This window comes from Myotis nattereri, assembly GCF_964212035.1.
Source record: "Myotis nattereri genome assembly, chromosome: X".
Classification (NCBI taxonomy): domain Eukaryota; kingdom Metazoa; phylum Chordata; class Mammalia; order Chiroptera; family Vespertilionidae; genus Myotis; species Myotis nattereri.
This window is the reverse complement of record NC_138078.1, coordinates 102,054,491-102,068,868: the sequence shown is the minus strand read 5'-3', so window position 1 is coordinate 102,068,868 and position 14,378 is coordinate 102,054,491.

Sequence of the window (14,378 nt, the reverse complement as noted above, 5' to 3'; positions counted from 1 at the left end):
TTAAATGAGAACATGTTTGGACTGGCCACTAACCTGATCTACTTGCCAGCTTCTCTTTGCCAGTGGACACCCAGGATTTCCCAGGCTGCCTTCTGACTCTGCACTCTGCCCTCCTTCCTCTCTTATTCTATATCTGGTCTATGCTGCAGCAGCGTAGTCAAGTCAGTGGGGATTTTCCAAGTACCCAGAACTGTGACTTCACAATGAATAGGTCCCAAAGGGCCACTTGGGCCTCACTCATTTCAGTCAATCCAGATTAGCAAGGAGAGTTTGGAAAGGGGGTGCTGGTCTTTATTTTCTAGTTGTTGCAGCTGTGAGGATTTAACTGGGGCCAGGACTTGGGCAATCACACAGGGTCCAGTGCTTAGAGAGGCCCCATGACTGGTTTAATGTTCTGCCGTCACCGTCTTGAAATTCCATATACAATTTAAATAAGAGGCCCCACATTTTCAATTTTCACTGGGCCTCACATATTATGTAGCTGTTTCTGACTGAGGCCCATCATAATCAGGTCTCTGGGAGCAGGGTTCAGTCTCCCAGAAAAGAGCAGAAGTACCTGCAAAATTATGGCCTGGAATAAAAGGCCTCCAAGTGTGAAATTTGTTCCTTAGAATTTCACACCACACTCCCATTATTTTGCACTCAGTCAGGCATAGCGATCTGTGTGAACTTTCTCCTTGAGCTCAGAGTCCCACCACCTCCAAGTCTTGGCTGCACTGCTCAAACTGCTCAAATCTACCAGACCACTGAAAAGTCACCTTTCAAAAGTGATTTCTGCCTAAGTAGATTGAATATAATTTCACTACATATAATTTATTTTTGATTGAAATGTTTGAAATAATTGTAGATTCTCATGCAATTACAAGAAATAATAGAGAGATCCTGTTTACCCTTTCCAAGTTTTCCCCAATGCTAACATTTTGCAAAACTCTAGTATATCACACTGGGACATTGATATTGATACAATTTAGCAATGTTCTTTTGATTTCCTGTTTGACTTATAATAATTCTTGTGTGCATTTTAGCCTATATAATTTTATCACACATGGGTTTATGTATTCACCAGCACATTCAAGTTACTGAACATTGCGATCATCTCAAGGATCCTTCAGGGAGTTACCCTATCATAACTGCAGCACCTCCCTTCTGCTACCTCCTCTCCTACCCAAGGCAGACACTAATGTGTTCTCCATTTCTAAAATTAGCACATCTAGGCTGATTGTAGGTTTTGGCTATTACAAATATCGCCTCTATTTTTGACTATGTGTTCTTCTCATGAATTCATGGCCACTTAAATGAGTTAACAAATGAAAGTATGTGAATTCCCTATCAGTCAATGGTTATTTTCAATTTAGAAGCAACACAGTTTAGGAAAAAGCTGGAGTATTTTATAGTTGGAAGAATTAAAAAACAAAAACAAAAAACAGGCTACATTATTTCTTGTGTGGCCTGAGGTTGGTTACTTAACCACATCACCACCATCACCTCACCCTCCACCTAACATCTCCGTCTCTCTGTTAACCAGGAAAAAACAATACCTCTGTGCAGAGTTGTTTCTGTGAAGATTAAATGAAATAGCACATGAAAGCTCCTGTAATTTGCGACTTTCCATAGTCCCTTTTTTCTTGGCACCAGCTGAGGACAGGGAATGGTTCTAAAATAGTGAAGTCAAAATTGTAAATTTTTAAAATGTAGTTTTAATATTCCTAATTATTTATAATAAGGGGAAACATAGGACAAGAATTATTCTAAAACCTGGACTTAATAATTAGCTTAATAAAACTTCTAAAGATCTCTAGGAGGAAACAGGAAAAACTTCTTTTAACTAAGTCAAACAAGACATTGTCTTATCCCCCAATACCTCTACCAACACCAACGTGGCTTAATTAGTTTAGCAACTTGTTTCTTTCAAGGTCTATCTATAACAAGCTACAGCCTCCCTTAGTCCAATTTTTCAAAAATCCTACATTAGTAAAGCCCAGGAGAATAACATTTTATTGGAATTGAAAAATATTTCTTCCCCCCATGTTGAAAATTCTTTGTAATCTTCTTTGTTTCCAACTTGCTCCCAAATTTTACTTCACTCTTAGGCTCAGTGACAGTTCAGGCTGCCTCCACCCTTTTTGTTCTAATTCTATAAGCTTTCCAAGAACTCAAAAGGCTGTTTATAGATGTGTAGCTCTGACAAAGAGATATTATCATTTCCCTTAGACCTCGCCTGTTTCTCAAGTTTTGAAATCCCAGAAGACAATCCTATTTGATTTTCTAAGCACTTTTTGTGAGTGTGTGATGGGCCTGTCTCAGGGTCTCTTGCTAAGTTGCTCCATTCTGAATGTCTCTGGAATCCATTGCCAAGTATTTACTGCACATCTACTTGGTGCTTCACACTATGGGGAGTGGAAAAACCAGAGCTGTGGTCTTTAAGGAGTTTATAGATTGAGGAATATCAAGTACACACATGAAATAGTTGGAGAATGATTAACTAGAACTCTGCATGATATGATACTGAAACAAAGGGAGATGATTAGAGGTTGCAGGTCAACAGGAAGGAAAAAGACATCATTAAAAGTAAGGTTGGAGAATCAAAAGATACTCAAAACTTGGATAGATGAAGTGACAAAAAAGAACAGTCAATAGGGAGACATCTTGAGGAAAAACATGGGGGTAAGGTTGAATCATTCTATGCATCCAATTCTAATAAACACCTGATCATTGACTTTGTTCTTAGCCTTTGCCTTGCACTATTTGGCTCCATCCCACCTTACACTATGCTTCCTGGCCTGTGAGTTATAGGTTACCTAAATTCCTGACTTCTCACCTTACCTTTTGTTGATGGCCTTACCTACTTTCACCTACTACCCAATGCTCAGTTTTCTGGGGCTGACCCTCAGCTACAATGTATGCTAAAGGCTTGGACGACATATGTATCAAAAGCATCATCCGCAGCCAATCTTTCTCACCTCTGAATTCCCTAACCCAACACCAGTCAGTCGTGGTTATGTTCCTGGAAATTTTTTACAGCCTTGAAAAATAGAACACAAAGACCAGCAAGACCAGCAGCACCAATAGTGGTGAAGCCAATCATGAGAAATGGCTAAAATGACATCCCTTGGTGAAGGAAGGGTCTTGGTGACTAAACAGAAGAGTGTAGATTTGATAGGGATTAGGAATGACTGCATCCATTTATTTCAATTACTAGCAACAGAGGCTTCCTTTATAGAGAAACTAGAACCCTTTATTTGACAAGGCAAATTAGTTGCTTCCCTTAATTAAAGGAAGTTCTGCTGACAACCCAGTGAAGCATATTTTTGTTTTAACCAGGCCAACAGGAAAGATGTCCAATTTACCCCCTTCCAAAGTCTTGGTTGAACTATACCTCACACTGGTCCAAGGCTATTTGCTTTGGAATCTGACAGTCCATCCTCTCTGTGGCTTCTGTTCATATTCTCACTGGCCTTGGGGGATTGTAAAGTCAGAAGAAGGGACTTCAGTTAGCTGACCAAAACCAGATAGCGCTGCCCCACAGCCATACTACCCTGATGTGCAGCAACCCCAACACACACACACACACACACACACACACACACACACACACACTGGGTACAGCTGTTTTTTCTTTATAGGGGGACTTGATTTTACAATCTATGGTTATAAAATTCCCAAAATTGAGGAAATAATTGGGCTAGGGATGAGGCTGGAGGATGCAAAAGAGCAGAACCCAACACTTGGATGAAGGCTTAGATGGAATTAATTAGAACCTAGAGCATCTTGGAGAGAGTAGCCACGAATGTGCTCCACAAATCCTGGGCTACTAGATTAAAAGGCTCTTTACCACTATCCCCACAAACTTTTGAAGAAATAACTAAAATGTAACATTTTACCTAGAATATGAAACAAACAAGAAAACAATTCAGACTGTAAACTTCCACAAAATAAACAGAAGGTTGATCTTATCTCATTGTTCATAGTTATACCCCAAGGACCTAGCATAGTATCTGGCACACAGTAGGAGTTTGGTAAATGCTTGTTGAATGAATAAATTAATCACAGTAATAATAATAATTACAGAAATAAATATTTATCGAGCCTCATTTGTATGCCAGGCAGTATTCTAAATACTTTACATGTGGTAACTAGCTGATTGAACACTCACAGCAACCTTCTAAAGTAGGCCTATAAATACTTCCATTTTATAGAGCAGGAAAGCAAGGCTCAAGAGGATTGTGCCTTGCCTAAGCATATACAAGAAGTAAACAACAGAACTTGAATGAACTGTTACTTGCTAATGGAAAGCAGGAGCACCCTGACAATCTCTTGATCATTTGTGGTCTCTTTGTATTGATAATGGTCAACTAAGTATACTGTGAGGCAAACCCAGGTGGTTATTCTTTATTATTTCCCCTGCCTAGGATGCTATCCTCAGTCTCCTCTATTGTCCTCCCAAATAAGCACACATCACTGCTTTCTTTGTATTGGAATCCTACTCATTATTAAAGATCCAATTTAAGTTTCTGATGGGGAGCACAAGAGACTTTGTTGGAAGGTTTGTAAGGAGGGCATTCTGATAAAAAGGAAGTGTGTGGAAGGCCGCCTGCCTTGTTTATTGGAATTCCGACTTAGGGAAGACTTAGGGGAGTGTCAAAGGCAGTGCCCCTAATTATTCCTTGACCTTTCCAAACAAGTCTGTGCTTACGCAGACCCAGGAGTGTTTACTGGAATCCTTATGCTTATTCCCTGGATGCCCTTGCCTAGAGGACAATGTAAACACATGTGTCCTCGCAAGATTACTCACCCTACTGATTGTATCTAAAGATAAAAATTCTAATAAAAGCCTAACGAGGCAGGCAATAGAGGCTGCTTGGACCCTTGAGCCAGGCAAGCCCTTTAGCCCTCTTTCACAGTGAAACTATGTCAGAGTAATCTGTTCATCTGTCTTTCAAAGGCTGCTGGTCAGCCTTGGCAAATTTCATCTCTTTTACTAAGCTTGCACTGACTACTCTTACTAGGAGAGCTCTCTCTCTTCCTCTCTCTCTCTCTCTCTCTCTCTCTCTCTCTCTCTCTCTCTCTCTCTCGTACCCATGAGCCATATCACTATTTGATACCTGAAAGCTACATAGCACACTGGTTAAGAGTCAGAATTTAGAGTCAGACAGAGCAGGATTTAAATTCTAGCTCTGCCAATTTACTAGGTGTGTGATTGTGGGCAAGTTACTTAACCTCTCCATCAGGAGCATGATCTTTGAACTGGAAAGAGAATTAAAGCCCAAGATAGATGAGGAGATAATAAGGGAGCACTTAGCTTCCTTCAATGAGTTCAAGTTTCCAGACCCAGACAAATTACATCCCAGGCTACTAAGAGAATGTGCAGATGTGATCACAGAGCCAGTCTTAATAACCTTTGATAAATTATGGCAAAGGGAAGAGGTGAGCTATACAAAGAGGCAGACAAACATTGGTCTAATTTTTAATGAAAAGTGGTGGTGGTTTTTCATGGTACAAAATATAGATCCTGGAAACTGTAGACCAGTGAACATGGCCTTGGTCTTTGGCAAAGTCAGGCATGCACTATTAAGCAGATCATTTTCGAGGCTTTAGAAAGGGAGTGGGAATCACTAAAGGTAAGCATGAGCTCACTGAAAGCAAGTCATGCTTAACTAAGCCCATTTCCTTTTTTGAATGGGTATCTAGAATGGTAGGTGAAGGGAATACTATAGTGTAATGTATCTGAATTTCAGCAAGACATTTGAAAAAGTCTTATAGTAACCTCATGGAAAAGATGGAAAAGTAGGAGCAAGGAAGTAGCAGAGTAATAGAGATTGCCTCAAGTTTGAATGACCTTATTAGAAGTTATTATTAATAAAGGGAGAGTTCTAAAGTTATGTTGCAGTATTCATTAAGTCATCTAATACTATTTTAGTCTGGTTGATCAAATATGCAAATAAAGAAACTTGGTAATATACAGCATGGACTCTCAATGGGAGTGATATAAACCCCAAGAGAGCAAAAATTAGTTGTTTAGGAATAAAAATATATATATTTTCTATATACAGAGCACAGATATACATATAGTACATAAACACATATACAGCATATCTATGTTATTAAAATTTCATAGAGATTGGGGAAAATGTCTAAAAAGATTATTAGTATGATAAAAAGGGCTAAGAAACATTGTTATAGGTAATATGATATTCTAAATGAGAGACTCAAGATCTAGGAAAAAAAACATAAGGGTTGAAATTAAAAAAAAAACCAAGAAGGCAATGGTTATTGAAGGTGTGCATTATACCCAGCATCTGGGTTAAAATAAAAATAAGTTAGGTAAGCATAGAATCAGGCAAATAATAGTAGTTCATTCAAGAAACAAAGGAGGGTTTTAAATAAACTATATTACACACTGGGCAGATCTATGCTCAAAAGACACCAGAATGGTAAAAGATCTGGAAACCATGTCCCACGAAGCATGGTTTAAATGAATTGAGGGTATTTAGCCTGGAGGACAAAAGACTGGGGGTGACATGACAGATATTTGAAAACTCTGTCATGTGAAAGAAGAATTAGAAATAATGTAATGCTCATTTTTCCTCAACCTAAGGAATACATTTTTAACCATTAGGGGATGCCTAAACATGGAACAAGCGGCTTTACAGAGCTTTGTAGATTATCAGGAAGATAATTCTGCCCTGAGTAGTAGGATATGTATGGCCTCTAAAGTTCCTTTTCATTCTCAGATTCTATGATTCCTTACTAATTTTTAAATCTTGGAGATGGAAAAGATGGTTGAAAAGATGAGCCCAGACAAGACACCCACTCTTTGTTTCAAAGCCAAAATGCCATAATGTGGGGATACTGGTGTGAGAAATCTGTCACCCAAGAACCAAATTGGGTGCCAATATTTAACTCCCTAATTCTCCTGGGCTCTGGCATTTTGGGTTGACACTTTCCTCTAGCTCAGTTTCCATCGTGGCATAGAAGGAGAGAAGACACATAGGGAGCTATGGGGAAATGTGAAGGGGGAGTTCTCAGAGACCACAGTTATAGAACTGCTTAGATGTTTCACAGAAATATTGGTATGGAGCCAGTGATTAGGAAGAACACACATCCTTTCTTCTCAGGCCTCTCCTTGCTCACTTGTTTTCTCTCTCTCTCTCTCTCTCTCTCTCTCTCTCTCTCTCTCTCTCTCTTAATTACTCCCCCCCCCAAAAAAAAAGAGACTTGGTGCAGACGGTAGTAATTTCAGATCAAAAGGTTAGCACCACATTGGTTGGGAAAAACATAAAAATTAAAACTCTTATTTAAAACCCTCCTTTGTTTCTTGAATGAACTACTATTATTTGCCTGATTCTATGCTTACCTAACTTATTTTTATTTTAACCCAGATGCTGGGTATAACATGCATCTTCAATAACTATTGCCTTCTTGTGTTTTTTTTTTTTATTTCTACTCTTATGTTTTTGTGTTTTGTTTTGTTTTTCTAGATCTTGAGTCAGATCTTTAGATGTGAGAGCTAAAACAAAACAACTTGCAAATTGTGTTCCTGGAATTGTGTCTCAGTGAATGTCTCAGGAAACAGGACCTTGACTGGGGTACAGCATAGTATTTTACAGGGGTCTGAGTATCCTGAGGAAACCTTTTGGTTGGCTTTTAAGAGCAAACATGGTTATTTGCTCTCCTTGTCACCCAACATTGCCAGACAGAATCTATACATCCCCATTGCTAGACATTAAGTAAGCTTCTTACAATGCCAGGGCATCAAACTCCATTCACCTCCCCCTTAATGCTCCTTTCTCTGTGTCCTTGGCCAAATGTAACCCATTTCTTCACAAAGCAATGTTTTCTTCCCTGTGCCCCACTAACTCCTCTTTCACTCCCACTCACATGCTGAAGTCCTCATCATTATCATAGATCCATGTATAAGGGCCATGTCTGCAGACTAACCCACAAGAACTTTCCCAACACTTCAAGATTTTTCTTGCCATTTCGTCTTTCAAGTAATGTCTATGTCTGCACTATTAACCCTGAGAAAACAAAGTCAGAAATCTATCAGACCCCTCCTGAAAGTCCTATTTCTCTTTGGAAGGGAAAAAATATTTCAAATGTGGCTTCCTGAGTTTTCCAACTTGTTGGTGGATGGATCTGGAGTGGGCATCCCGTCTGCACATCTGGCAGAGGCGCTTTCCAGATTTTCCTCATGACTCAGGATCAGTTTCTGACTGCTAGGCGGGGCAAAGTCTCCTGAAGTTTCTGCGAGTCACCTCCCCCTGTGAGCAGAGCTTGGTACAGCCCAAATAGTTTTCAGGTTAAGAAAGCCAGAATCTTTGTTCAGCCGCACTGACTGAACAGACTTTGTAGGGGTTACCTGGCCAAGAGCAGCAGCAGCGGAGGCAGCAGCAGCAGCAGCAGCAGCAGCAGCAGAGGCAGCAGCAGCGGCAACTGGGATAACTCAGGTGAATAGAAAGGGAATTCACAAACTTATCCTGGAATTTTATTTGCTGGATAACTTGGTGTAAGAAAGAGGTAAAGAAACTTGAACTTTATAGTTAATCAAAATCCACAGCTATCATTGTATGGTTTGTCGGGATAGAATGTGCATGTGTAATAGCAGTTTGGAAACTTCCAAACTGATGGATTTTTTTGATTAGTTATTTTGGGAAGGATGATTGTGGTTGTTGGTTGTTTGACAATGAAATTTTTCTAGTGATATCTCTGTGTATGTATGTGTGTGTGTTTTGTCTTCTGTTCCCTGAAATCCCTGGTAAGAAAGGACAAACCTTCCTTAGTCAAGTGAGAAGAACCCAGGCTGATTGTCAAAGCTTCCTTCTAGCTTTGTCTGAACCACAGCTGTGGGCAAATTATTGAAATGCAGGCAAAATCTTGGAACCACACTGTGTACAAAAGGCCTTTAAGCCCTGGAAGTGGGGTGCACAGGCTGTGCACTGTTGCACTGGAGGGAGTGGCAGCAGAGGCTGTTCTGTTTGCACAGCCAGGAGTCCTCCTGTCCTGGTGACAGGTTGATCTTGGCTATTTTATTTTCAGCCCCTGGCCAGCCTGGTTTTGTTCTTCTCTAATTCTTGCTTTGGTTTAAATTTTAATTTGCAGCTGTGGTTCTATACTCTCCCACTGCCCCACCTCAACCCACCCACAATATGGTCACTGGTGTTCTAGGGGCTTAATGGGACTACTTGGCCAGAGTAGGCAGGGGGTGGAGGGAGGGCAAGAAAGGATTAAATTATTGCAATTGAAAATTGGATGTGAAGATTTGGAGCTTAAAGTTTGGTGAAACGCACATAGGAAAATTAAACAAAGTCTGTCACCCTAACAGTCTCTTCTAACTTCAGGATAAAGCATCCTGGTTTGTACTAATGTTTTCTTGAAATTTGGCTGTCTCGCTTAAAAATCTTTGTTGTGAAATTAAGAACCTTTTATAGTCTAAAGGATTTTTTTTTAAAGATTCCTTGGGGCCTGCTAATTAACTCTTTTATTCCTCTGGCAGTTTGCATGCATGTACATGTGTATGCACATGTGCGCATGTGTGTGAATACTTTGGATTTGAATAGCATTCTTTATTAGCAGTCTAGGGAAACTCTAAAGACACTTGTGTAGTCAGGGATAAGTTAAAAAGTAGGCTTTTTGCATCCTTGGGTGTTTTCAGTTCCTAAATTAAAAACAGAAAAAGCCCCTTTGTGACCCCAAAACAGTGTTTCTTTGATTAGCCTTGATTTGAAATCATCTCACTTTCTGACAGTTTGCAATTCAAAAACAAAACACCTAAGTGCATTCTTCTAAGAAGAGGACAATTAGAATTTTCCAAAGCAATGTCTTGAAATTTCATGTTTGCATGCTTACCCCGCCCCCTTTTAAAGTGTGGTGAAAAGTGTCAGGAAGTCCTGGTTTTAGTGCTAGCTCTGTCGTTAACTATGTAACCTTAGGCAAGTCCCTTCACCTTCCTATAAAAACAAGGACTTGGGTTAAGTGATTTCTAAGAGTTCTTACAGCATAATTCTATAAAAATTGGGATTATATTCTCAGAAGGCTATAAAATTAGACTTATAGGATGAGTTTATTTATCTAAGAGGGGGGAAAAGGGTAGTGGGGCAAGTCAGCCAAAAAGGAAGGGTGGAAAAGAAAGGAGATATTGAATAGTGGAGGGGCCATTTTATACTGGTCTTTTAAATGTCTTTGAGTATCTTATTTAAAGCATGTGATCAAATCTCCTCCTTTTCCACTAAGGACAGAAAAGAGATTGAAATTGCTAAAAAAAAAAAATCTTAATACTACTGTCTTACACTGCTTATCCTTAGCAATTTAAAAGTATTTTCATGTGTTTAATGTCATTAGATTTCCCCAATAACACCGTGAGGTGTATGGGGCAGCCATCATGTATAGTCTCATTGTGCTTGTGGGGAAACTGAGGGAGCTGTTATCTACATTAAATGGTGGTAGTTTGGACTTGATTCTGGATCAATGCACCATTTCTCTCAATGCACCACCCCCAGGTGTGAGAATAGGAACTGTTGATTGTGGCTAAAGTGACCCCTACTTTGTGCCAGGAGAGAGTTAGGTCTTCAATATTCAGTTTGCTCAGCAAAAATACCTTATTGTTTTTACCTCTGATTTTGTCCCAAGTATAGCGCAAAGCAAAACTGGGGAAAGGGAGAAAATAGCAAGGGCCAACACTCCAGAGCCATCCCTTCTCCCTCTCTCTCCCTAAAATGCCTTCCTTTACCCTCCCACAACAGAAGTTTGTAAATCACAAACTGGGTTCCTATATCAGTTAATTATCCTCTTTAATAAACTGAGTTAGATTTCACTTTTTAGAACAAAATCTGGTTTCTACCCTAAGACTAACCTGCTGGTCAAGAACAAATGATTTTCCTCTTAAGATTTTTGCTCAGCTTCTCAAACTTTCCAATCCAGTGGGTAACAAAAGCTTTCTCTCCTAACTGTAGCCTTGTGCTCTATGTGTCAGGCTCCCTCAACTTCCCCTGCCAATTCTCAACTTTCTATACTTTGCATCTACTCCTTCCACTTGCCTTGATCCACATGGACTTCTTCCTGCTTCTATCTCTAGGCAGTGGATCCTAATTTAATTATTATTGCTTAATACTGTTATCCCAGTGCAAAACCCCACACTTGGTTTCACCCAACCATTCATACTTGTTTCAGGACACATGTGCATGTTCCCTTTGATAGCTATTTCTTAGCTAGAGGCTTTTTGGGAGTTGATAACTTAAATCCCTAGATTTGATTCTGTTTACTGACTTTCTTAATATGTGGTTATTAACCTAAAGACTCTCTCTTCTTAACAGTTGGGTGTAGCAAGATGGCAAAGAAGGAACAGTCCTTCCTTCACTCTCCTACTCTCTGACAGGGCAAGTTGTTATGACAAACCTAACTTACAAATTTCTGGGTTTTCAAAAGTTTTCTGAGGGTTAGCTGATGAACCCTCCAACGTCAAGGGTTCTGATCCTCTCATGATCATCAAATTATGGAAATAAAACCCTTTTTAATATCCACCATGACAATAAATTCTAGGCAGAGTGTTTCAAAGTTAGGCATTATGTTTGCTTTGGAGGGTTTTCCTTATTTGAGCTAAATAAACAAACAAACACCTTCTTCAAAAAAGGCAGTGACCTAAAGTAGCAGCGTGATGTGATGGAAAGCTGCACAGTAGATCTGGCGTTATACAGACCAGGGTTTGAGTTGACTTTGCAAGTTTCTAGCTGCCCTTTCTCTGAGCTGCCATTTCTGCAGATACAAAATAAAGGTACATACAATATCTGCTAAATGTAACTGCCATGAAGAGATCTTGAACTTAGATGTATATTTCAAACAATAACTTGGCATATAAATGTGAATTTTCTACATAAGGCATTCATCCATTCAACAACTCTTTCCTGAACAATGGTTGTGTGCCCAGTTTTGTGCCAGGCAATGAGGCAGTTTACAGTGTATATCTTGCATTTATGAAGCCCTTTCTACTTATTCAAAATACTTTTTAAAAATGTTTTTATTGATTTTAGAGACAGAAGAAGGGAGAGGGATAGAGATGGAAACATTGATCACAAAGAAACATCAGTTGGCTGCCTCCTGCACGCCCCCCACTGGGGATCCAACCCAAAACCCGGGCATGTGTCCAGACCAGGAATCAAATTGGGGACCTCTCTCAGTTCTGGGGTAGAAGTTCAACCACTGAGCCACACCGTCTGGGCTTCAAAATATTTTTTACATTACCTATCTCATTAAGTACAGTGTAAGAAGGGCAGCATAGATAACCCCATTCTCCCAACGTGAAAATTGAGGCACAAAGAAACCAAGGTCACAGAAAATGGAACATAGTTGTACTAATACCTAGTCAGAACAGGGGTCAATTCTACTCTGCAAGTCTAATGGGACATGGGACTATAGATGTACTCTAATAGATATCTATCAAAGTATAGGCTAATAGCTGCTATTCCTTACTTACTGGGATCATACTGGTTTTTTAAAATTGAACCTGATTTTCTTTGCAATTAATACTGCTTCAGTCTGTAGACAGTCCTTCTTTTTATAAGCATGATCCCATTTGCATAGCCATTTGACTGAGTAGGAGGGGGACTGATGGGGCAGAGGACCTTCCCCAAAACAGGAAATACTCATTTATCCAAAATGATTAAGGACTAGGAAGTTCTGGCAAAATACATATTCTAGTCACCCCAGAATATCCCCCATTTATAGTCCTCAGCCTCTGGCAACCTACCAAAACTTTTCTGGGAAAGCAAGAGGCACAGTACTGTTGGTTAGTTTGAACACATGCAAAAATTGGGGTCCATTTGTAACAGGCTCCACAAAGGAGCCTGCGCAAACATTCAGATTGGCTCTGATGCTACTTAATGGAAAATTATTACTGATACCATCCATGACTTCAAACACAGTGAAATACACTTTAATTTTAAAACATAAAAGCAGAGTTAAATCTGATAACTGAAGGCATTTTTTTTTTTTTATTTTGCAGTGTCCTGTAGCCTTCAATCTGAAAAAAAAATTGTTAACAAATAATATTAGGGAAAAATTGTGGTTATTTCCAGCTTCTTATTCTTTGGGTTTAGGAAAATGGTAAGCTTGTTTATATATATTGTAGGTTGCTAAGAACATTAAATTTTTTTTACGTTTCTCAAATAGGGAGACTTCTTTACCAATAAGGCATTTCAATATAATGCTGAAATAACATGAAGTAAGATAGTAAAGAGGTCTGATTAATATTACACTTTTTATAAAATTGCAACTGACAGTTTATTAAATGGGTTTTGACCTATGTTATCTGCACAGATACTTTTTAAAGTGATAATTAGCCCTTTTTCAAACCTCATCCATTTTATAGCAGATACTCTATCATTATAATTTTTATTTTCAACCCTCATGTGATAATATAATATAAAAATTATTATCCTTAAAATATATTTTTAAATATTTGGTGCCATCTAAATTTCCCAAACCCCCTCTTATCTACCATTGAATGTCATTAGCAGATCATTAAAATCATTGCAAATCTATCTTTGTGATCAAGCAAAGGCATTGAAAACCCTATTGTCAATTATCACCCTGAGGTTATTTAAAATCAAATTTGCCTTTCAAATTGTCCTCATAAAAACTAGTTGTTTGAGATATTTGAGTGTGAGGTATTCCAATACACATTGCCTAAACATCCACTATATTAATTCTCTATTTAGTCATGTGAGATTTTTTTTTAAGAAAAGAAAGCAACTGTGTATTGCTATGGGATAAAAATCGAGAGTCCACCAAATTGGTGTAGTTGAATTTCGGAGTCTGCCATTTATCAAGGGCAAATAATGCACATTAGACTTTGAAGGAGAAGGCACATAAAAATCTTTCTATCTTTCCTTGTCTTTGGAGACCATCTGCTGAGCTCTGTTTCTTGTATTAGCCTTTCTGGCCAGTAATAAAAATGTAAAGCTCTTTAACAATAAAAGAGAAAGAACTGTGTAAAGGGGCTTGTTAGAAGTGAAAGGGGTTGCTTCTCCCCTCAAGCACAAAGTCTGTGGCCCTTCAGGACACCAACTTATTCCGAATATAGTAAAACACAAATTTAAAATTGCTTTTCGCTTTGAACTCCTTTCAGCCAGTGTCAAATGGAAGATTGCCCTTTAAATTGACTCACATTTACCTAACAATGTTAACATTTATTATCTATTTTTCCAATAATATTATTAAGACCCATATTTCCTTGTTTGATTAAGAAACTGAGACTCTCAGAATGGTTTGGGTACCTTATCCAAAGCCTCAGATTAATTAGTTGCAGAGCCTGAACTCTCCCCTCTGCCTGAAAATGGTGACTTTTCCATTAAAGTCAAACTTGAAGTGCCTACCTTTGGGAATAA